We start from the raw sequence: 24,743 nt of genomic DNA on the forward strand, positions 1-24,743 counted from the left end.
AGAGTGTGGGCGGGAGGTGTGCTGGGGGGAGGGAGCGGGGAGGCAGGAGGCGGGTCCAGTAGAGCTCAGCTCCACTGGATCCTGTCCGTTCATGCAGGGCTACACAAACACCTTTACTTTAACGCTGACCTTTTGGTTGGCAGTAAAGTGAATAGCCCCATTGCGGGGCTGCTTCCCTTACCTGGGAGAAGGGGACGAAAGAGACGCCGCCCACGGCAGGCTGAGGCACGCAGGATGTGGCAGGAGCTGTTCTCTGCGCGGCTGCAGCCATGCGCCCCAGGTAGCTCGGGCTGTAAATATGCTAATATTTATTTAAAATTGACTACTGGGCTGATCACTATTTAAAGCAAAAACTCCTGCTAATTTAAGTCCAAAATTTATTGGCTCTGTTTTCAGATTTATTTTATTCTTAGTTATACTTATAACCTATAAATAAGAGTGAAATCATTCATATTAATGTCTGCAGACCCTAGTTTTTGAGTGAAATTAGTTGAATTAACCTGCATAACATAACAAGCATAGGAATTCAGTCTTAACCCGAACAGATTGAAGAACCTTAATTTCATCTCTGTAACTCCATCAATGGAATTATATTTATTTTTGTTGTTATGGCTTAAAACTTCTTAGGCCCAGTCCAATCCAACTTTTCAGTGCTAATGCAGCCATTCCAGTGGGACGTGCATTGCACCATGCCATCAAGGAGGCAGTCACAGAGGGGTACCTAGGGGCTGTATTGTGGCTATAAGCATTAGAAAGTTGGATAGGATGGGGCCTTTAATGTAACTAATAGATTTGCACAGTTGTGTGTGCTGTGCTTGCTTTTGTGTGGTACTTTCTATAATTTTTATATAGATTTTTAAAGATGCTAGAAGAATGTCAAATGATTTTATTAGGTACAGTGGTTCTCAAACTGGTGGGTTGCGACCTACCAACCTGAGAATCCCTGCCTACCACTTTAAGGGATGGGGAAAGAAGGAAGTCAACAGCGTGATCCACAGGATTGCGCTGCTGCAGGGACGTAGGGGCTTTTTAAAAACATACCTCAGTCCCTTCTGGTATCCAGAGGGGTCTGGGGAGCCCCTCGCCTCTAAACACTGAAGAAACATGATCACGACCCACTTTTGTGATCTCAACTTGGAAGTGGGTTGTGATCACATTTCTTTCACTGTTTAGAGGCACAGGGAGACCTGCAGAGGACTTTGCAGGGCTCCCCGCACACCCTGGATGCCAGCAGGGAGTGAGGTATGTTTTTAAAAAAGTTCCTACCCCCCCCCCCAGCAGCATGATCCTAGGGAACGTGTCGCTGCTTTCCGTCCCTCCCCCGCAGAAAGATTTATTGTGCTTAAACTCTGGGAGAGTTCGAGATGTGCTAAGCTATACTATAAAGCAGTGTTTCTCAAAATGTGGGTCAGGACCCATTAGGTGGGTCACAAGCCAATTTCAAGTGGGTCCCCATTCATTTCAATATTTTATTTTTAATATATTAGACTTGATGCTACCATGGTATGTGACTGCTTTGGGGAAATGTGACAGATCTGTACTTTTAACAGGCTACTATTTAGATGTTTTAACAATGATAGTAAATGGGACTTACTCCTGGGCAAGTGTGGGTAGCACTGCAGCCTAGGATTGTAAAAATTTTTCCTGCTTGATGATGTCACTTCCAGTCATGACATCATTTCCTGTGGATCCTGACAGATTCGTATTCTAAAAAGGGAGTCTTGGTGCTAAAAGTTTGAGAACCACTGTATAAAGAAACTGTCTTCCAGAATAGCTCTACTATTGTGGTTTTTATTTGCTGTTAGCCATAGGGATATATCTTAAATATTATTGCAATATACTGTACAACACACAGTACTATATTACAGTCACCTTAGGAGAGGAAACAATGTTAATTATTGTCTTAATATATTTAAGGACAGTGCTTGCAGAAAGACTGGAAATGGAAGCACTGTTTTTAAATAGGACTTTGAGGCCATGGTAGTGATTGACATTTTTAAAGTTAACAGGAATTGACTTGTGCCATTTTTAATTCTGTATTGATGGTGGTTTTGCCCTTTGTGAGGCAGAGTGATATTAAGGGCATATTATGCTACTAGCTATGGTTGAGTATAATGTCTATTATGTAAGTTTCTACTTGTAAAAAATGATTATGCTTAAAATATTTGATTGTTGTGTGCAAAGTTCCACATTTTCACTCACCATGGTTACTGTGGTGGGTGAGTTGCTGCTCTTTGATAACTATGACAGGGAAGTATCCACTTTCCTCCTAAACTTGGAGCTGTTGAAGGAACCAGTGACAGTCTCATAACAACCCCTCCCCCACCCCCAGATTGGGAGAAAGGCTGGAAATTATTGCTGATTGTGTTTCCAAGGTGCTGGAGAGCTTTGACAGCACAGGTCCACATCAGAGACCCTCTGCCACTTACCATTTTGGCAGCTGGAGAAGGTGGGCTACTCAGCTACTGCGTTGTTGAAATGCTCAGAGCAGCATAAGACTGAACTGACAAGGCTTGACCACCTTCCCTGTTTCTTCAGCTGGGGAGGGTGGCAGTGGTTTCCTTGACTTGACTACTGCTTTATCAAGCTTCCCATAGTACTTGAGTAGTGCAGGGCTAAGCTAGTGGGCCCTAGTTCTGCAACATTGTAATGTGAGCTTCATTGACTGTTTCATACTAAAACACATAAGTATCACAGGGCCTAACAGGCAATCTCTCTTCTCCCACCATTTCCAACTTCAAAATTTGGAACTGGAGAGCAAAATGAGATTGTTTTGTTCAGCAGTGTAGTCCAAAATCAGGGATGAGAGAAAGGGCAGAATCATGGTAAACACAAGGTTTAGCTTGGCTATATAGGCCAGCACAAAATTGTGGACCCCGATTGTGTGCAGCCATAATTTGGTGTGGCATTATCTTTTGCTGTTTGGAAATTATTTGGAATATATTTCTGAAAGTAGTGCAGAAGAGCTAATCTGTAAATGCTTAACAGAATTCATTGCAATCTGTAGGGATGAATACAGCAGGTATTGGGCAATCTGAACCACGTGAAAGCTTTTGTCCCTTTTAGTCAGTTGCTGAACTGGAAACTAAATTGCTGATCCACATATAATACAGAAATGTTAATGTGTACATTCTAGGACAAGTAAAGTTTTCTTATACCTTTGGTTAATTTAGGTACACCTAAAAAATGTTAGCCTTAACTAGTTATATATTGTGGAGGTGGCAAGAATTGAGAGAGGAAAACAGAAAGAAGAATGTGTGTGAGATGAACAAAACTGTTTAGTATGAGCACAAACCTCTGAAGAGGAGTAATTGGGGGGGGGGAGAAAGTGTGTGTCTGCTGGACTTCCACTTGTCCATCTGCAAAGCAGCTCTCGTGGTTCCAAGTGTGCTGTCCTGCTGTGCCCTCCTTCTGGGCTCTTGCCTGGCTCTCCCCATCCCCTGGGCAGGACTGATTGGATGATGCCAATACTGGCTGCTCTGGCTGGCTCAAGAGGAGGAGGTTGGACAAGCATGCTGGAGGAGGATATTGGCAGCAACAAGACCAAGAGGGCAGCTGAGGCTGCAGTTATCAAGCTGGCAGAGCCTTTTGCTAGGCTAATGAGAAGGCAGGCAGAATTTGGCAAACTCCTCCTCTTTCTCATCCTGCTTGTGTGCCTATTACACTGCTGCTGTTTTTGCATCCAAAAAGGGAAGGGAAGTTTTCCAAATTATTCAAATGAATAATTCTGAATTGGTTGTAGTAGATTGTAGTCCACGAAAGCTTGTACTACAGTGCATTTGTTAGTCTTTAAGATTCTGCAGCACTTTTGTGGTTTTCAATAACTAAACAAGTATTATAATCTTTAAAATATTCTATAGCTGTTTGATGATGTGACTAATCATCAGGAAAAGAAGAAAGGTCTTCTATTAAATAAGAAAGCTCACGGAATATTTGAAGAGAAAACAGTGGAAGTTATAAAGAGAGAATTTGGATTTAATTTGATCTGGTACATCTTTAAATCATTATCTTTAAGGGGGTTCAAGCTCAGTGAACAAAACATTGCACTGTTTGCTTGAACACATTTCAGATATTGCTATGCCAAATCAGGCTTCTAACAATGAAAGTTTCAGGAATTTTATTTTTAAAGACTGCACAAAGTAAGACATATCTTGGATTTCTTTCATAGACTTAAATGGACTATTGAGGGCTGCTTCCAGTATTTCTTTTCCTGTGTGAGTTTTTAACATGAATGAAGGCAGGGTTCCAGCAGATACTACTGTCATGTCTTTTGCAATATAAACCAAACCCAAGCCTGATGTGTGAGTGGCTGTTGTGCTGCCAGGCAATTTGTCGGGCACATGTCTCAAATTGGCATCTCACCAAGCTACAGAAGTGCACAGCTGCACTGGTTTTTTTGGTTGTTGCCCTGCACTGGTTTTTAAGATCACATGTAGGGGAAAATAGCATATATTTAATCTTATACATGTTTTAGCTCACTATATAAGATACTGTTTTTGAAAGGAAGACATCAATTCAATATGGTAATGTCAAATGCTATTACAAGTGTACCATATAAAAAAGAGCCACTATGTACATACAGATTTTTGAATGTTATTTCGTGTTGTCCAAAGATGAACGTGATAAGAAAAAACTAAGATAGAAACCAAATGAGTATGTGGAAAAAAGTTCATGTATTGCCATTTCTTTATTGAGTAAAACTAGTTTTGCATTACATAGCAACTATAATTTAGTAATAGGCTGAGACCCTCATACAGTGCTTCCCAAACTTACCTTCATTGTGATACCTCAGCACCCAGAAGGAAATGGCGCTGACATGGGACAGAATTTCATGTTGATGTCATTGCCAAAAGACACATTTGCCTACTCATGAATAAACACACACATGCTGCTCCATTTCAGTTTCTACAGGACTCAGTAATATTCTTTCCTTGTCAGCTATCAGCTTGTAAGTTCATGACCCACCAAAAATTGGACCACGACCCACTGTTTGGGAACCACAGTTCTAGATCAAAGGTGACCAAAATTTCTTATTGTAAGAACCACATATGATAAATTTCAAATGTTTGAGAGCCGCAATATTTAAGAAGCACTTAAATTCTTAAATATATTTACTCACCATGAACATTAAACTTCCATTTAATCCAGTGGACTCTCAGTATATACCCTGTTAATAATTCTAAAACTTGAATTTTTTAATTTATTTTTTATAGGAATTGTAATGTAAAAAGGAGCTCAGCCAATGTAATTTCACAAGTCACACATTACATGTCAAAGAGCTACATGTGGCTCACAATTCAAAATTTGGCTGCTCCTGTTCTAGATCATCCAAAAAGAGAAAGGAGATGTTTTGGAAATGAGAAGAAGACAACAACAGATCAAAGAGAGTAAAACGCTGCAGGGGAAATGGTACATTGTAGTAACATTTGGAAGAGGTCTCAGTTCATAGGTGTTTATATGCAAATGCAAGATGCCTTTTAGCCAAGATGGAGAAGCTAGAATGCCTGATTAAAAGGAGAACGTAGATGTTGTGGGCATAATCGAAACCCACTAGAACAAGTGGGATATGATTATTGCAGGATACAAACTCAGAACATAAGAATATAAGAAGAGACCTACTAAATCAGGCCAGGTACCCATCTTGTCTAGCTTCCTGTATATCATAGTGGCCTACCAGATGCCTCTGGGAGCACAGAAGACTTCAAGATACCTGTGTCATGTTGCCACTCCCTTGCATCTGGCATACACAAATAGGCTACCTCTAAAACCCAGAAGATGAATACAGTCATTATCGCTTGTACCCTGGGATGGACTTTTCCTTCATATGGTGGTAAAAAGCTAAAGCAGATTATGGATGCTCCAAAGTAGTCTCTGTAAACTTTTGGGTGAATGGGTAAGCACGTGACAAATGTGATTTGATATAAATAAGTGATACACACTGATTGGTACTGAGCTGTTGGTAAGAAAGAAAGAGAGAGCGAGAGAGAGAAAACTGCCAATATTATAGTGCCCCTATACAATATGATATGGCCATATTTGGAATGGTATGTACAGTTCTGCTTACCACATGTCAAGAAGAGTATTGTAGAGCTGAAAAAGATGCAGAACATGGCGACCAGGGGGATCAGAGACCTAGAGCACTTCCTTACACGGAAAGGCTACCTTTATTGCTTTTTAGCTTTCCAAAAAAGTGATGGGGGAGCACTGTTTCTCTTTCTAAAACTGTACCTGTTGTGAAGAGAATGGATAGAGAAAAGTTCTCACAATTGGGGATCAACCAGTGAAACTGATTGACAGGAGATTTAGGTCAGACAGAGGGATATTTTTTTTCACAAAGCACATAGAATTAATTGCCAAATGTTGATGGCCACTAGCTTGGATAGCTTTAAAAGGGAATTGGACAGCTTCATGGATGGCAAGTCTATCTGTGACTAGCAGATATGGTGACTATCTGCTACTTCCAAGTTCAGCAGCAGTATGCCTTTGACTAGCAATTGTGGAGGAACAGTGGCGGAAGAGAAGTATTCCTTTCTGTCCTCCCTCAGGATGCTGGCCTAGATGGACCTTTGACCTAGATGGACCTTTGACCTGGCCTAGATGGACCTTTGACTTGTTCCAGCAGGGTTTCTCTTACATGTTGCCGTGGGTTGAGCCCAGTAATCTAAATTGGGATCTTTAAATAGGACACTTTTGGAAGATCACAACCTGAGATTTGAAATTGGAATTCTAGAAGTGCATTCCTGTTCTTTGGCTTTCAGAGCAGTTGCATCTCCTGGCAGTTACATCTGTTAAATCTAGGATATTGTAATTTGGTGCAAATAAAGAAACAGTATTCATATGCCACATGATTCTAAAGATTATTTGCTTTATTCTTAAAATAAATATTAATAGTCCTTTGTTGTGAGGATGATTCCAAACATAGTCTGTTTTCTTTTATATAAAACACTGTAGACTATTTCACAAGTTAAATGTTTCCAGGGAAGTTCTTTAAGAAGGGATGCCTTCTGTTGTAGTTCATATTACTGGAAGAGAGTTTAGCATGCAAATCAAATTTTATTATTTATGGTTATAAAGTAATGTAAGCAGATTTCTGAGCCATAGTTGGTCTTAGAGATTTGGATGCCTTGATGAAATGTGATAACACCTCCTTCATTCTGAATCTTGGAACTATAAGACTCACAGTTACTTTTTAGCCATACAGATCCTGGAGTGTATCAGGTCTGATATGGTTTCCTTCAACCCCAGAGCCGTACCAAACCTACAACCGTACCACATCTGACCAGCTAGATGGAAGGTAAAATCTTGGTATTCTGCTGGTTCCACAATCTTTTCTGTGAGGTTTGATAAATACTGGATTCTAGCTGCCTATAACACACACATCCCCTGCCCCCCTAGATTCTTTGCCCATTGCCTTTCATGACTATTAAAATCTTCTTTCTTTCCTTTCTTTAGGGTTATGTTATTCACTTTGTTTTTCGTGAGTAGTATTTGAGCAAAAACAATACTGAGGAGGGAAAGGACAAATCCTTCCATTTGATGTTATAGCAAAGAAACTGCTCAAAAGTATTGTCTTGGATGACCGATAAAGCTGGCTTGGGCTAGAGTACTAAACTATGACAATATCATAATTATAGAGTGCTTTCTGAGTGTATAAAATGCTTCAAATAATTAGCTTAGGCTGCAGTCCTGTACACCATCCTGTACACACTTACACACCTGGGTGTAAGTCCCATTGAACTCAATAGGGCTTACTTCTGAGTAGATACATACAGGATGACACTGTTCACAATATTTGCAACAAACCTAGATAGGTCAGTATTCTTATCCCAAAAGTGTGGATGTGGGGCCCAGACCAAACATACAGTACATCCGTGGGAAATTGTAACCTTCTACGTGGGATTTGCCCATTCACTCCATTCTGGTTTATCTGTGGAAAAAACCATACTAGTTCCTCCTCCAGAGCTATCAGTCATCCCTCCTCTGAAGAGTCAGAACTCATGGATATCAGCCAACCACATGAGTTTCCAGTCATACATTCAAAGCCCATGTAGGTCAACTCTGAACTCATGGATTAAGAAGTGAAAAGTGTACTTCGCTTATTCCATAGGGGGGAAAGCTTAAAAATATGGAAACTCACTTGGGTTTTGTATATAAATGTGCACTACACCTGTAAGAAATGCTGAGTTCCCTATGGATATTTGCATTTCGGCTGGTCCTAAGACAGTAACTTGAGATGAAATTTTGACTGGGATCTTCCTAGCTCCCAGCCTCCATGTTATACCAATTCTCAATATAGTTTGCTTTATGAGCCTCAGCACTTGTTATGAAAGATCCTCATTCTTTCAGATGAAGGCTATCTGATGGGATGTTGCCATTCTGTATATATAGCTCACTGTGCTAGATTGAAGTGTAGATCTTGCAACATGAGTATTATAGTCTGGACTAAGCCTGAACTTTGTGGCTGTACACAAAATATCACTTTGTTATTGAGCTTCATTAAAAAGGCAAATTGTATCCAGATTGCAAAAGGAAAACACACATGCGCACAGGAAGCCTTATTGCTATTTAGCTTTACTTTAACCTACAATTAGTACTGTGGAATTTGTGCTTTCATTACAGGCTTAATTCATTTTAAACAAAGTCAAAGAATCTCTGCCTTTAGGGAAAAAAATGTTACTGGTAATTTCACCATTTGTGGCTATCTCATTTTAGATAGCTAGTCCAGCAAATCCAATTTGGTTTTGGAGTCTTTAGTTGTCCCACAGCTCAGCTTGACTATGTTGCATTCCTGTGCCCATGTCCATACAGCTATGATTGGCATCTAGATCAATGGACTTTTTTGCCAAGGCACCTGGGAAGACATGAAACCCCTCTTCCCATCTACCCATAAACTGCCAGCATGTTACCCCATTCTTTTAAGAGACCCAGTGTGTTCTCACATTCGGTCCCTCTTCTCCTTCCCATTGGCTGCAACCCCTGCTTCTGACATGGGGAAGAGAAACTGTAAACATGTTATTGCATACCAATAACCCTGAGTGATGTTCTGTTTTTGGATAGGCTAGAAGCTGTAAGAGTACATTAGCCTGTTGCCTAGCAACAGCTCACATATTCATACACAGGTGTTTCAGGGAGTAGGGAGAGAAGGAAGGACTCAAGATCATGAGAGGCCTTCTCTGTCTTATCTTCCTCTGTTTCAACTGCCACATGCCAATTTCTCTTTCCTATCCCTACTGCCTGAAATGTTTGCTTATGGAAATAAAAAGAAAGCATAGACACGTGGCTGTTGCTAGGCAGCAGCCTTGTATGCTTTCTTTGTGATGTTCTCAGCCTGACACTCTCAGAAGAGACATCTTGGATCTTGGCTGTGCTTTGTATGGATCAAATATGCATGAGGGCCCCCAAAACTGTGTTGTTTTTTTTGGTGGGTGCTCTACATGTGTGGGATTCTATTCTTGTCAACATGAGAGAACCCCTAACATTATCTTCTTAGGGTGACTGGGATGAACAGGAGCATCTTTCTGTACCTTCTTCATTTCTGTACATTCCTGACTTGCTACCTACTATGCATCTTTAGAAATGGTTGGGTGTTACATTCTGTATTGGGTTACTGAACAATCTGAAGTGACAGATGATGCTGGCATTCTAGCTGTATACATAAGAAATCATAAGACAGATTTTTAAAATTATATTATGAATTCAATAATAAGGAAACTTGGAAAATATGAAGAGTTTGGTCATACAATCTTAGGTGCAAGTTCAGTTATGTGGCTGAATCAATAATGAGTTACATTTCAAGAACTGTTATTAAAGCTTGTTTAAACAGCTCAATCCTATTTGCCCATCTGTCTGCAGAATATGCTTTCTGCTGGCAGTGACTGCTGCAAAGCTGCCGTAAAAGGTGCTCTAGCAGTGTGCAGAATAGTATGCTGATGAAATGCTGGCTGGAAGGCCAGAGCCTCCTTGCGCTTGTCAGGAGATTGCTGGCCACCTGCTGGAGAATGGAACGGGGCAGGGAGGGGTGAAACTAAGTGGGGAGGGGTCAGAACGGAGGGTGGGGAGGATGCGGTAGGAGGTGAATCTGGCAGCAATGGAACAATCCGGATCCTATCCCCTTTGTGGACGGGCTCCTTGTCCCCTTTCTCTCCTCAGATATGGGAGGGGAATGTTTGGAGCCCTCCATTCCCTCTGCAACCATTAGAGGAAGCAGTACCAAGGAAGATACATAAATAGAGGGCTAACCTCCAAAGCACAGGTTGAGGGGCTCCCAACATTCCTTCCACAGGAATTACTTCCATTGGAGGAGGAGGAGGCAGGAGTAATGTCAGCTCTGGATGCCAAGAGGAAGAGAAGTGGTGGCAGTGCTAGACACCAAGAGTGCTTAGTGGAGGAATGATGGCTAGTGGAAGAACTAACATCAGTGGCACTCAACACAGAAGGAGAGAGGCAAGCCTCCGACCCCTCCCCACCCCTCCCCTTTAGCACCCAGCATCACCACCGCTTTCTCTAATGGCTGCAGAGGGAATGCTTGTCCCCTACTGGCTCCTAGAAGAGGAAGAGGAAAAAATTGAGGCAGCAGTTGCACTGAATGCTGAGGGTGATAGATAAGCGTTCCCCATCCTCCTCTCATTATCCAGTGACACTACCGTCTCCTCCTCCTCCTCCTCCTATAATGGCCGGTGAAGGGAATTCCAAACTTGACAGTGCTGTAATAAATAATTATGTCCCTTTAAGGGCTTGGAGGAGAAAGAAGGTATGCCGATAGGGAGGTTTTTATATCGGTTAAGATTTCAGTGTGGGGAAATGTACGTATAATTGGGAGATGCATAACGGGGACTCCTTTTAGTAAAAGTTTTTGTATGATGTGTCTTTCTGAAACATTTGCTGTGATTATCATTGAAATATTTGGGTTGATTTGATATTTTAAAAATAGAAATAAAAATGATTAAAACATTTTAATTTTTCATAATGAATTGAGCAGCAAAAAGATGTGGGAATCTTAAATGATAAAATATTTCAAAAATTTGTTTTATTTGAAATTTAGGCTGGAATTGCACATTACATGCAGTGGCTTGTAAGAATGTCTCAATGACTGTTTTTGCTTGGGAAAATTAGATTTGGAACAAGCAGCTGGATTGAAGAAGCCATGGTTCCAGAAGCCTGAGAGTTCTTTGCCCTTCCCAGCTATTGTTTTCTCACTGTAATGTCTTCTTTCAACCACTTCCTGCCCCCCCACCCATAAAGTTCTAGATGCATGTCTGCAACTTAAACACAAATTCCTGTGGTTGGGGATCAGCTGGAAAAAGCTTTGTACCAACTTCTGTTGACATACCCTCTGCATTCTTTTTTAAAGATGAATGATTTTGCCATTGTCTTGCATGTTTTAGGGACCTCATGACTTGAGTTCTGTAGTGTGCTTTATGTGGTGGTGCCCCTGAACACAGTTTGGAAGTTTCTGATGGTTTAGAAAGTAAACTTCAGAATGGCTTTTGTCTTGTGCCAGACTGATTGTGTAATGCATGTCTTTTTGTGAACTTCACTCATACCAGCCTGCTTCCAGGCTCAGTGCAGGTGCGTGTTCTGAGTCCTAAATTACTTGGGTCTGAGAGACCCTAGGGATTGCTGTCTCCCACATGTTCCATAAGTTCAGATTTGCTGGGCAAATGCTGCTTCAGGCTGTCCCACTGTCTGTTTGAGTTACTTTTGAGGTCCTTGTGGTAGAAAGATGGTGTTAAATTATAAATAATAAAAAGAGTGAGCCAAGGCAAGGAGTGAGCCGGAGCATCACTTCTCTGCTTTTGTGCTCCAACATATTATTTTCTGAAGTTGCTTTTCCCTAGTAGAAGGGTCTGTTGGAACTTAACTACAGTATACGAGTTTGTAAAGAGCCATATCATCCCAAAGCTCCTTTTGTATAACAGTATGGCTTTTATATCTGTTAACTAAGGGTGATAACTGAAAACAGTCCTGTATTGTAAAGGTCTAAAGGTGATTGTCATATTTCTCTGGAGCTGCTATGTGTTTTCTCATTCACACAAGGGCAGAAATTTGTGTGGTTGGCTAGTTAGTTTTGATGTTCTTGGAATCTAGGTAGTTCATTAAAAACACAATCCAAAGTGTGCCCTGGGCCAGAGCACGTCCCTTACGCTGGCCCAAGAGGGCCACAAGTGTGCCGTAAAGCACGTTTGCACCTCCTCGTGTGTTGGCTGGGCTGGGCAGCTCCGGAGGCTGCATCCAGCCTCTGTGCTGCTGCTGATGCGGAGAGGTAAGACTGCATCAGCCAAGCTCAGCTGATGCAGGGGTCTGGGGAGGGTGGGGAAGAGGCGGAAGGGAGGTGTTCTGGGGCAGGGGAAGGGAGGGAGGAGGGCATTCCAGGGGGTGGGCAGGTGGGGAGCAGGAGGCAGGGCTGGGACCCGGCAGTTATGTCGGATCCCAACCCCATTCCCTGAGCAGCACGGAGCGGCTCAGAGCCACTCCATTCTCCTCAGACTTGCGTCACTTCCTGAGGTGGTGCAGGTCCAGGGGGACCCATTGAGGTTGTGGTGGCTTACCCGGGGGTAAGGGAAAGAGTTTCCTCTTGCCTCTGGCTGGGCTGATTCTGGCCCCAATCTGAATACAGTGCAGGCCTCCTGGCTTGCCTGTTCCAGTGCAAGATAGGATTGCGCTATAACTTTATAAGCAATATGGCAATCTCTGGAATCCCCACAGTTTCCATTGAGACTGATAGAACTATCAATATTTTGTTATAAAGCAATGGTAGTGGCTTCGGATTTAAGATGGAGTGGATTCTTGGCATTCTCCCAGTTATAAATAATGAAAAATTGTTCCTTAAGAACATAAGAACAGCCCCACTGGATCAGGCCATAGGCCCATCTAGTCCAGCTTCCTGTATCTCACAGCGGCCCACCAAATGCCCCAGGGAGCACACCAGATAACAAGAGACCTCATCCTGGTGCCCTCCCCTGCATCTGGCATTCTGACATAACCCATTTCTAAAATCAGGAGGTTGCGCATACACATCATGGCTTGTACCCCATAGTGGATTTTTCCTCCAGAAACTTGTCCAATCCCCTTTTAAAGGCATCTAGGCTAGACGCCAGCACCACATCCTGTGGCAAGGAGTTCCACAGACCGACCACACGCTGAGTAAAGAAATATTTTCTTTTGTCTGTCCTAACCCGCCCAACACTCAATTTGAGTGGATGTCCCCTGGTTCTGGTATTATGTGAGAGTGTAAAGAGCATCTCCCTATCCACTCTGTCCTTATTGATTGTTTCAATATTGTGGTTTATCTTTTCATTGTAAAATTTTACGGAAAATTGTTAAGGTGTCATGCTGCCCAGATTAGAGAAATGCTGGATGAAAAATGGCTCAATTTTCAGCAGTTTAAAAAAAAATGTGGTGGAAAGGGTTAGGATTTTTATTCCATTTTTTAACCATTAAAAAAATAACTTAAGTTGTCATTATGGAGATTAAAATTATTTCAAAAACTCTAATTTGTTGCATAGTAACTTGCTAGTTTGTTGAAAACCCATAGCTTATTTTGTGATAAATGTTTTATATAAAATCGCAAAATTAAAAATTGCCTATTTATTTAAGAATAATTTTGTTAAAAGAAAAAGAAAACATTCAAGGCAGTTAACAAAATATCAGATACCATAAAAAAACCCAAATACTCTAGAAAGCAATCATAAAATTATAGCTAAGGAGCAAACAATGAGACCAGCAAAAAAGGAAAGAAGTACTGTACAGTATTGTACACAAAAACTAACCCTCTATCCTAGAAGGCCTTTGGAACAAAAGAACTTGTACATTATATTGACAGACCAGGAAAGAGGCCAAAGTGGAACTCCCAAGGTAAAGAATAGCATATTTTGGTGCATTGGTCAAAAAAACTCAATCCTAATATCCACTTACCTGACTTTCAAAGGTGGGAGGACATAAAATGGGGCCTCAACCAAAGAAAGTGGGAAGGTTTCTGTGGAATATGGTAGTTCTTTAGATACCCTGCCCTAGGTCGTGTGCAGTGCAATCCTAACATGTGCTGGAATAGGCAGGCCAGTTGGCCTGCGCTGTATCCAGCGCAAGGTTCAGGCACTTAATGCAGCCATTTTCAACCACTGTGCCGTGGCACGCTGGTGTGCCACGAATGGTCCCCAGGTGTGCCGTGGGAGTTTGGTGGAGGGTCATTTTTAATAGGACCATTGGGGAATATGAGCCCCCCACCAACAGCATGGTGTGCCTTGTCAATTGTCAAAAAACTGGTGGTGTGCCTTGACAATTTTAGTGCCTTGTCAGTGTGCCATGAGACAAAAAAGGTTGAAAATCACTGGCTTAATGGCTCAACCTGGGGCCAGAGGAATCACTTCCTCTTACCCCAGGGAGAGCCACAGCAGCCCCAGTGCGGTTACTTGGTTCTGTGCCACGTCCAGAAGTAACGCAAATACAAGCAGCCCAGGCTGCCTGGGAACAGGGTTAGGATCTGTCATAACCGCCCACTCCTGGCCCCGCCTCCCACACCCCCTGGGAACACCCTCCGACCTCCCTCTCCCTGCCCTGGAATGCCTCTCTCCCACCTCCTCTCCACCCTCCCCAGCCCCCTGCATTGGCCAAGCTCGACCAGCGCAAACTCACCTTCCCTGGGGCCTGCACCGACCTAACCGCCTCCAAAGTGGCGTGAAAGTGGTTTATGGCCTAACATCATGTTAGGATTGCACCCTTAGTATTTTAAAGCTCAGCACCAGCATTCTGGTCTGGGGGAGTCAGTGTGATTAACCCTGTTATGTGTTCCCTATCGCAGGTTTCAGTTAGAATTTTCACTCCTGTATTTTCTACCAGTTCATCTTTGAAGCACTTTTCAGACATAGCCCTTCTCAGCATGCATTGCATTAATCAATCCTGGATGTTACCAAGGCATTCATAACTGTGGCCAGGTGAGATCTTATGAGAAAAAAAAGTGAACTATGGAAAACAATAGGTAATTGAGTGTGGACAATTTATGCAGCATAGGCTGCAATATTAACTACACTTTCCTGATAGTAAGCCCCATTGAACAAAATAGGACTTACTTATGAGTAGACGAGGTTAGGATTGTGCCCATAGTCATTTATAGCCAGTGAAGCCTGAAAGGTTGGGAGAAGAGAGAGAGCAACTCTTCATTTGAGACAGATTGTGTACATCTTGTGGCTCCTATGCCGCCTAAGCCAACCTCAGTGTCTGCTTGAGTCCACAGAGGATGTTGGCAACACAAGGAACTGGGAAGATTTCTTGACATTTCTACCAGTGAATTCCTGTTTCAATAAACATGGACTTTCATGGACCCTTCAAAGGACCACAAGAACCTTCAAATCAGGAGCAGAGTTAGATTTGTTACAAATGTGCTCATGAACCAAAAAGCATGGAATTTGTAAGGTTCCCATTAATCTCTAAGTAAGCCATAAAGACTATTTTTCGATTTCAGAAAAGATCTCAATGATTGCGTATTGCTTGCTGCCAGTGCACTTTCATTTATGGATTTAGCATTCTAGACTCACTAGGGAATAGCTGTACATCACTCCATAATAAACTCAGAGCTGGTCCATAGATTGTATTTTGGAAAAGGATTCTTTTGGGTAGGATCATTTTTTATTCTTTTGTCCATGTCTTTGTTTGAATTTAAAAATTTGTTTAACGTTGGTTTAACTGTTCTCTTGTACAAAGCTTATTGTCAACAGTGCAAACATACATTATGTAAAGTCTCTAGCTGTTGAAATTGGGTTCATTCGTGATCTACAGCTTGCCAATTACCAGAGAAAATAGGAAATGTTACATTTTAATTTGGGGGTATCAAGATTACCTCAAACCACAGGTTTGCACTCCAGCTAATGATTTTATTCTGTAAACTGGGCATGGGTGCTTGCAAAGTTTTTTTTTAATGTTTAAAAATATTTTTGTGACCTACCAAAAACTGGTTTGTGACCCACTGGTGGGTCCCAACCCACAGTTCAGGAATAAAAAGGTATTTTTTATTGATAAAAAGCTAGGGCAGAGAGTGGAAACTCCTTTGCTGCCATTTTGCATCATTTACCATGATATCTTGCAGCCTCACTTTTCATTACTCGATACAGTGAATAATAATTCGAAGTTGGTTTTGTTTAAGAACTGTCAGACATAGTCTGCAGATAGGTTTAAATAAAATCTATACAGATCAAAGAACTTTTGTTGGATCATTGTTCAGAAAACAGCACTTTTTTGTAAAAACGAAACATGATTTTTTCCTCTCCCTGCCGTAGAATTGAACCCCATTGTGGGGCTATTTCCCTTACCTGGGGAAGGGGACAAAAGTCCCTTTCCCCCAAGGAGCTGCTGTGGGCTTCCTGGTTGTGCGCAGGATACCGCAGGCCACCCTTTTTGGCGACATGGTAGTCCTGTGCATGGGGCAGCTCAGGATTGGGCTGTAAGTCACGTGTTCAGGTGGGCTTGGGGACTCTGTTCTGCAGTGACTACAGTCCTTCTTGGCAAGTAGATTCCAGAAGGTGGTTCTCAAGGATTCCTGTATTTCATTCCGACCTTTGATTTATGGCATACCTCAGGGCTCTATTCTGTTCCCTGTGGTATTTAACATCTCTGTGAAACTGCTGGGAGATGTCATCAAGTGGTTTGGAGTTGTGTCACCAAAATATGAATGGCACTCATCTTTAAATCTAACTAGTGCAAGGGAATCAGTAGAAACCATGAGTCACTGCCTGGAGGTACTGGATGATGACAAACAAGTTTAAAGTAAATCTGGACAAAACAGAGATGCTGTTGGCCTCTAGACACTAGCGGCACAGGTACTGGATTTTCAGCTGGCATTAAGTGGAGTTTCACTATTCCTAAAGGAGCAGTTTCATCATTCTGAATCCTGTGTTGCTTCTTGATCAACTGGCAACAGTGGCCAGATGGCCTTTGCTCAGCTTTGCCAGTTGCATCCTTACATTAGGGCCCAATCCTATGCAACTTTCCAGCATTGGTGCAGCCACAATGCAGCCCTGAGGTAAGGGAACAGATATTCCCTTACCTTGAGAAGGCCTCTGCGACTGCCTCCCCACAAAAGGTTGCAGTGCACACCCCATTGGCATGACTGCACTGGCACTGGAAAATTGGATAGGATTGGACCCTGAGTCAGACAGACTTGACCTCAGTGATCCATGCATTGGTAACATCCTGGTTGGATTATTGTAACAAACCCTACATGAGGCTGTCCTTGGAGACTATCCAGAAACTACTCTCAGTGCAAAACTTGACTGTATGTGTGGTAATGGGCTAGATCAGGGGTGTCAAACATAAGGCCCGGGGGCTGGATGCGGCCCGCAGAAGCTTTTTATATGGCCCTCAGGCTTTCAGCTGCTGAGTAGTGCTGAGGTGTTACTGTTGAAAGGGCAGCCCATATGAAAATTGGGCTCTCCCATATCTTGAAATATGATCAAGATTCATATATTTTCTCTTTTGTTATTTGAAGCTAATGAGCTTCTAAGTGAGAAAAAAGTGTTTATTTTTGGTTATGACCTGTTTAATGACATCACTTCTTGCCTAATGATATCACTTCTGGCCCTCAGCAGGCATCATGAATGCTATGTGGCCCTCCGTTTGAAATGAGTTTGACACCCCTGCGCTAGACAGTGAGACACTTATCACATTATTGTTTTTTCAAGTGTATTGCTTACTGATTCATTTGCAGGTGCAACTCAAGGTTCTGATTATGACTTTTAAATCTCTGGACAGCATAGGTCCAGGGTACCTGAAGAACTGCCTTCCCCAGTATGAAATTGCCTATTTTTAAGATCAGCTGAAGGGGTCCTTCTGCGTGTGCTGCTACCATCGGAGCCTCAGATGGTAGCAGCACACGCAGAAGGACCCCTTCAGCTGATCTTAAAAGCAGGCAATTTAATCTGAGGCTCGAATGGTGGTGGTACAAGGGAGAGCCTTCTTCGTGGCAGCATTGTGGTTAAGAAACTTCTTGAATTGATATGGGTTTCTTTGCTTCTGGAAGCACCTGAAGGTTCTTTTTCTTTCATTTTGGTTGTCTGAATTTAGTGTAATTTTGTTGGTGATGGCTGCTGGTGATAGTTTTTAGGATGCTTTATGGTTATGTGTTTTATTTCTTATCTTTTTCCTGAATTATTAGCCACCGTAGCATCTCTTTTTTTTAAGGGGAAAAGAGGAAAAAACTGTTTTTAAATAAATAAACAAACATCTCTGCTCAAAGTTGATGGAACCCATAATAAGCCATACTAACTGGGCAGAGAGGCACCTTTTAAAATGGTATTCTCTTACATTTAGCAGGGAGAGAGCAACTATTTGTCACCCTGGCATGCCAACATTTTCAGTGGATGTTGCTGGTATCTTTTCAGCATCTCTTTTTAGACTGTGAGCCCTTTGGGGACAGGGAACCATTTATTGATTTGTTTTGATCAAATCAGAACTTTATGAACTACTCTGGTTGAAAAACAGTATGTAAGTATTCTTAATCATAGTGATAATATTCCACCAACAGTGCTTATGTTGGCATTGTGAGGAGGGGCAGGGGCATCGGTCTGGTCCAAACAAGGCACAAGAAAAGATTAGTTTAGAAGGAGGGAGAGGTATATGGCGATTGTTTGTCTATTGTATATTTATTTATTTGCTACAGTTATATGCCACCTTTTTGCCAATGCAAGCAAGGTAGTAGATTATGCAAAAAATGGCCTTCAATATAACCAGCACAGTACTGTACAGAAGAAGAAAATGGTAGGGGAGGGAAGAGGAAGATATGCAAATACAGTTACTCCCTCGTGTATACTGCTATACAAAGGCTACACAATGATCAGGTGGAATGGCCTCTTCCCCAAAGCATACAGGTTGAATGACTGCTGAGAGAGACTGCTCTGGAAAGACCCAAATGGTCATTGATCTGAGCTCAGCCAATGGATAGGGCCTCTGAAAAAGAACTATATGCAATGAGCTTCCAATAGAGTGAAGAAGTATAAATAAATAAACATTACCTTATTTTTAATAGGTTTTGGACTTAATATTGTTTCTGTAATAACCACCCTTATCTCCTGCAAACACGAGAGCTAGAATACTCCTTTTAGTTAATCTTGGTACTTTCAGGATCCTGAAAAAGATTTGATGGGTTAAATATTTATTTATTTAGGGTATTTATACATCATCTTTCCTGGTTCCCAAAGCAGGGGCGTTCAAGGCAGCTCACAAGCGCTCAGTAAAAATACAATTAAAGTGAAATAATAGGAACATTAGGGGAAAGGGGGTTCAATGAACAAAAGCACAGATACAAAACAAGGAGAAGCAAATAAAATGAAGTAGCTCACATATAAATACAACTGCTTTACGCAAAAAGAGGCATGTGAACTATATGTTCCCACACTGCTGTTGAAAGTGAACAGACAAATCTACCCAAGGAAAATACCAGCACAATGAACAGCCTTTTGGTTGTGGCATTATGCTATGCATGGGTATAAATACTCTCTTACTTGTGTTTTTTTTTTCTATCCACAGATACTTTGAATGAGAAGGATTATTAATTTTAATGTTTGATATTAACAGAATATTGATATTAAGAAAAACGTAGAACAGGATAGCATGCTTTTGATATCTGCATATATACTTTGATTACCCACTCCTGTATCCACTTCTGCTATTAAACTTGTGCAGGTTGTCTAAGGTTTTTTCATAAATTAAAGAAAGCTGTCCTTATAGTGCAGATTCCCCAACATCTTAGGTTAGATTGTACCCCTTTTATAAATAAAATTTGATGCCCTTCCCCTTGTAAAATGATGCAAATATTTGACCTGACCAAAAGCCTCCCAATGAGCTGACTGTTCTGTGGCCTGGCTTCCTACTTCCATTACTTGGACTGCCACATTCCGAAAGGTCATGCGTTCCAATTTCTTTTAACTTTTTAGTTTCCAAGTATGCACTATCATTCTCCAGTGCTTTGGGGGTGTCTTGAGGGATCTTCCAAGAATATAGTGGATAGGCAATTTTAGATCTCTGGGAAAAACAATTGAGTTTGCAGCCATCTGCTAACTGTCAGTGCTTTGGAGTTCCCATTTTTATGAACTTTTCTATTGTTTATACAAAACACGTACTTCTCTTACCATGCAGGATAAGCATATATTTATTGTAGTATGTCGTAAATATATGCTACCCATGTGGTAGAGCAAGAAATGCCAGGTAGGTAAGATACATGAATGTACCTATTTTGGAATGATAGGGGACTGTTTGAAGTGTCATATCTAAATTTCAAAAGAGATAATTAAGGTTTCATTCTCCAGAACACTTAAGTAAGAGTCTTTGAAATCATTGAGGTTTGCTTCAGTGTGGTTAGGATTTGGCTGAAAATGTCAGGCATAAGGCCAAAGCATGTTTTGGTGGTCAGGAGCTCCGCTGATTAGCTCTTAGGTTCTCCTCCCCATTATTATACTTCATATAGTTTTGATATAACAACAAACTGGGAATTGAGGGAGAAAATCCAAGCACATGAGAGGAGGGATAAGGAGCATGGACATGGATGGCCAAACTGTGGTTTGTTGGGTTAATGTGTGAACTGAAGGACTGCATTCTTTCTGGAACTTATTATACCTGTTAGACTTTCAGTGCTGATCAACCATTAAAATCTTTCATAGAAAAATAATTGCCCAGAAGAGCATATGATTCTGACACACTCTTAGCTTAAAACACCAAATGCCTTTTTGACACACAAACAAGATATTTATAAACATTTTCTTGTAGCATTGGCAAGCCAAATATAGCTGTATTGTGCTGATTCAAGAGTCAGTGATTATGAAACTCACTGTAAACAAAGAAATTGACTTTTTTTTTTGCATGACTGCTATAAACAGCAAAAAAAATTAATTGAAACTTTCAGTAATGACATATATTGTTTTTAATATACAGGTATTAAAATATTTTTAAGATGTGGGTTTTTTTTACTTGAAATCCTTCTAGTCCTCTTAATAGGTAACCAGATATTACAGTGTTAACTTTTGTTTATGTTGGCATAATGTGGAGAAAATAGTACAAATCAGTGTACTAAGACCCTATTAAAATTGCTCAGGAATAGTTTACAAAAACGCTATGTGATGTGGAATGCACATCGGGTGCAATTTTGTTAAAAATCTGTAGGCTGTCATGTGAAATGACCTGCATCAGTGCTAGCATGCAGAGTTGCTGGGGAGTATTTTGCCCTTCTCTGCAGTAGCTGCTTTTCAGCACAGTCCTGTGCGCATTTACCTGGGAGTAAGCTCCATTGAACAAAATTGAACTTCTGAATAAATATTCATCATAGGATTGTGCTGTTACTGTGATTGTATAGTTGTATTGTTTTATAGGGTTGTTTCTGTTTGATGCTTGTTGTTGCAGAGCAACTGTTCATGTCAACAACTTGTTCTGGGGATAACCAACCCATGAGAATTGTCTTCAGCTTTCCTCCGCATATATTCTTGGCTCTTTGCCAAGTAACATTACTAGGAGTCTTCCATTTTAATCCTAGTATAACAACTGGGGAGTATCACTCCCTGACACATGATGTTTGCTGGGGAAACAGCATTCACTGCTGGTACGTTTACTTGGAGATCTGAGGCACAATGCTGATATTGTTAAAACTAAGTAAGCCTCAGCATGATCAGTGCCTAGTAGGTGTGGCTTCACAGGTGGGGTCTGATGGGGCACATACTTGGGGCCCACATCTGTGCCAGTCAACCCCTGAGGCAGGGAGGATTCACTGCTACTGCTCTCCACTACCACCTGGTAAACCTGGTTCCATGAAGATTGTGGGGACCATCTTATTCCCCCAGTGCTTTGCAATTCCTGATGTCCTGTCTGACACTGCCAGGGGATGAAAGAAGACAGCCAACCATGGACATCTGTTCCACATTAACTCTCAGTAAGGCTCCCCATGGAGTGCCCAGCTGAGAAAGGTAACTGGGAACTGGATAGTGGATGGACAATTGTCTACATTCACCATTGCTGCTGTGGAGGAATGAAGGAAGACTTGTTCAGAAGTCATCCTGTACAGTGTACACCATGAGAGAGTAGCTGACACATACTTGTGCTTTCTAATGCTTTCAGAAAACATATCATTTGAGTCCCCCAGGGTCCCCCAAAAGCTGGAGCCACTGTTGCTGCCTGGATAGGCTATTTCTTCAGGGATCCACAAATTTCAACTCAGCTTATCAGTAGGAGGAGTTGGAAGAGTTGGAATATAGACAGATGTCTGGTTAGTAAGCCAGGCATCTATCTATCCTCCAACTCCTCCCACTCTGGCAAGTACATTGCACCAAACAGTTCCCCAAAACCCACTGCAAAGACACTTCATATCCTCTCAAAAGCACACACTCTATTTAATATACTCTCCACTTAATATGCACCCAAACATACATGCCAGACACACTTCACAGCACACATGCTAGGTACATGCTCTGCCTCAAATCAACATGCACTTTATACCACACCCTGCTCCCCCAAACACACTCAAAGTATACACTGTACACAATCCTCCTTCTCCCTCTACCTAATTGCTCCATGGCAGCAGCTGCTAGGACCTACCCTTTCTGCATGTCTCTGTGGAGGTCATTTCTTTCCCTTTTGTAGAAGACAGCTGCAAGGCTTTTATCAAAAGTCTAACTTGCAAGAGAAAAATTACCTTTCCTTTCCCTCTACTCTCTATGGAGAAAAGGGAAGCCAGCTCTGCAATTTGGGTTTTTGTAGAACATTCCTGCTGTACTTCAGAACTCCTTTCTGCAACAATGAAATTGGAAGGGATCCACCCTTCACTAGAAAGAGTGCAAGACTTCTCTTTCTGCAGAAGGATAATGTCTCTCTGCCAGAAGCATAAAGAGCCCAACTCAGGGAAGAGAAGCTTTCTCTTCTGCAGCAGGGCAGATAGGAACAGTAGCTTTCACCCCATAAGCAGGGCTTTTGCTGGAAGCACTGGGGTGTCTTTACCACATATGTATACGTGACTGGGTTTGTTGATACTTGACTGTGAGCTTCCCAGAGGAAGTATGGGGCGTCGGTATAATAAATCAATTTTTTAAAGTTGGCTAAGGTGTGTCTTCAAGGAAATAAGTATGAGAAAGGACTAGTCCTTGCTCTCCTACTATTTCCCACTGCTACCTGTGCTTGTGCTAGAAATGCCTTCTTGACTGCCATGTCAGGATCCTAATGCGGTTGTTTAAAACACTTGTTTGAAGGTTGATGATATACATACATAGTTTGTTTTGCTTATACATTCCTCATCTTTTAGCCATGGCAGGGTTCTGAAGTGGCTTCAATTAAAAAAAAAATAGAAAGATGTAATATATTAGGTGGAATGCTGTTTTTTTGGAAGTTTAGCTACAGATGGGCACAGTGGCTGGTAGATATGGTCACAGAGGTAGCCTCTCCATTGCCATCTTAGAGCAAAGTAATGTGGGAGAGTGGCACTGAAGTGTAGTCCATTCATGTAAACATAGCTTTGATGTGTTTAGTTATGCCACCAGTGTGTAATCTGTTTCTCTAGAATTTAGGAAACATTTTAAGTCTGGTCAGTGTGGTTAACTGAGTATTGGGTTGGAATGATAGAATTGCCAGCAGTTTGAAACTCTTAAGGAATGCTATGCTCCTAAAACACCTGGAGTTTTAGCTAGTTGCATACCAAATAAACTTTTCTGTGAAGTTTTGCTAACTTTTAACTGTTGTTTCATTGCTGCTTTTAAGTTGTATATTTTATTTTTTATTTTTCACTTTCAGAATTTGTCAAAATTGAAAAGCATATTATAGCTCTCAGAAGAAATAAACAACAATAATATGAGGTTACCAGATCCATGAACTTATGTTTGATAGCTTCTCATTACTTGGTGTCTGTGCTTGGAAGTTAAATTTATGTATTTATGGATGTTTTATGGATAGAGGACTTGTTTTATGGATAGAGGACTTTTTAAGACTGAGAAAATATTAAACTCAGTTGGCTGCATCTCTTTTTTGTTGTGATATTTGAAGGGATCATTGATACGTTCCATGATAACTGTTCAGGCAGCAGTAATAATATATGAGTAGAGTGAATGAGTGAGTGGAGGGCAGTTACCACAGGTGAGATGGTGAGGAGCTGCACCTGCTCATTCAGTACTGGAAAATGGCATTCCTAGATCTACCTTAAGAATGTAAGAAAATCCGTGGTGGATGAGGAGATCTTGTCCGCAGCCTGTTTCCCACAGAGACGCACCAGTTGGCACTGGGAAGCCTATGAGCAGGAGAGAAAGGCATACAGCTCTCCTCCCAGCATTCAGAGGCACACTGCTGATTAACCTGGAGGTAGCACATAGCCATCAGTGGTAGCCAATATGGACCTGTCCGCCATGAATTTGTCCAATCTGCTTTTAATTGCTGCAGTATGTAGCGATAGCCACCAGTTTGGATGGCATTAATTCCACAGCCTAATTATGTGGTGTGTGGAAAAAGTCTCTTTTTTTACCTGTCCTAAGTATCCTGGCAATCAGTTTCTTTGGGTGATATCTGGTCTTAGCATTGTGAGAGAGGGAGACAAACTACTCTATATCCATTCTTTGTGCACATGTATCATTTTAGAGAAGTCTCAATCATGTCATCCTTAATTACCTTTTTCCCAGCTAAAAGGCCCTGAATATAGTAATCTTTCCTTGTAAAGAAGGAGTTCCAGCTCATTTTGATTTCTGTCTTTGCAGCTTTCTAGCTCTACTCCAGCTCAATTCTTCTTGAGAACTGGCAAC

At 41.5% G+C, this 24,743-nt stretch overlaps 1 protein-coding gene across 3 annotated transcripts in view; it reads left to right on the forward strand.

Annotated features, from left to right (window-relative positions):
- GNAL (G protein subunit alpha L) overlaps positions 1-24,743 on the forward strand; it is a 166,181-nt gene that overhangs the window by 56,926 nt on the left and 84,512 nt on the right. The gene's annotated exons all lie outside the window — the stretch shown is intronic.

Source organism: Tiliqua scincoides, chromosome 4 (assembly GCF_035046505.1).
Source record: "Tiliqua scincoides isolate rTilSci1 chromosome 4, rTilSci1.hap2, whole genome shotgun sequence".
Lineage (NCBI taxonomy): Eukaryota > Metazoa > Chordata > Lepidosauria > Squamata > Scincidae > Tiliqua > Tiliqua scincoides.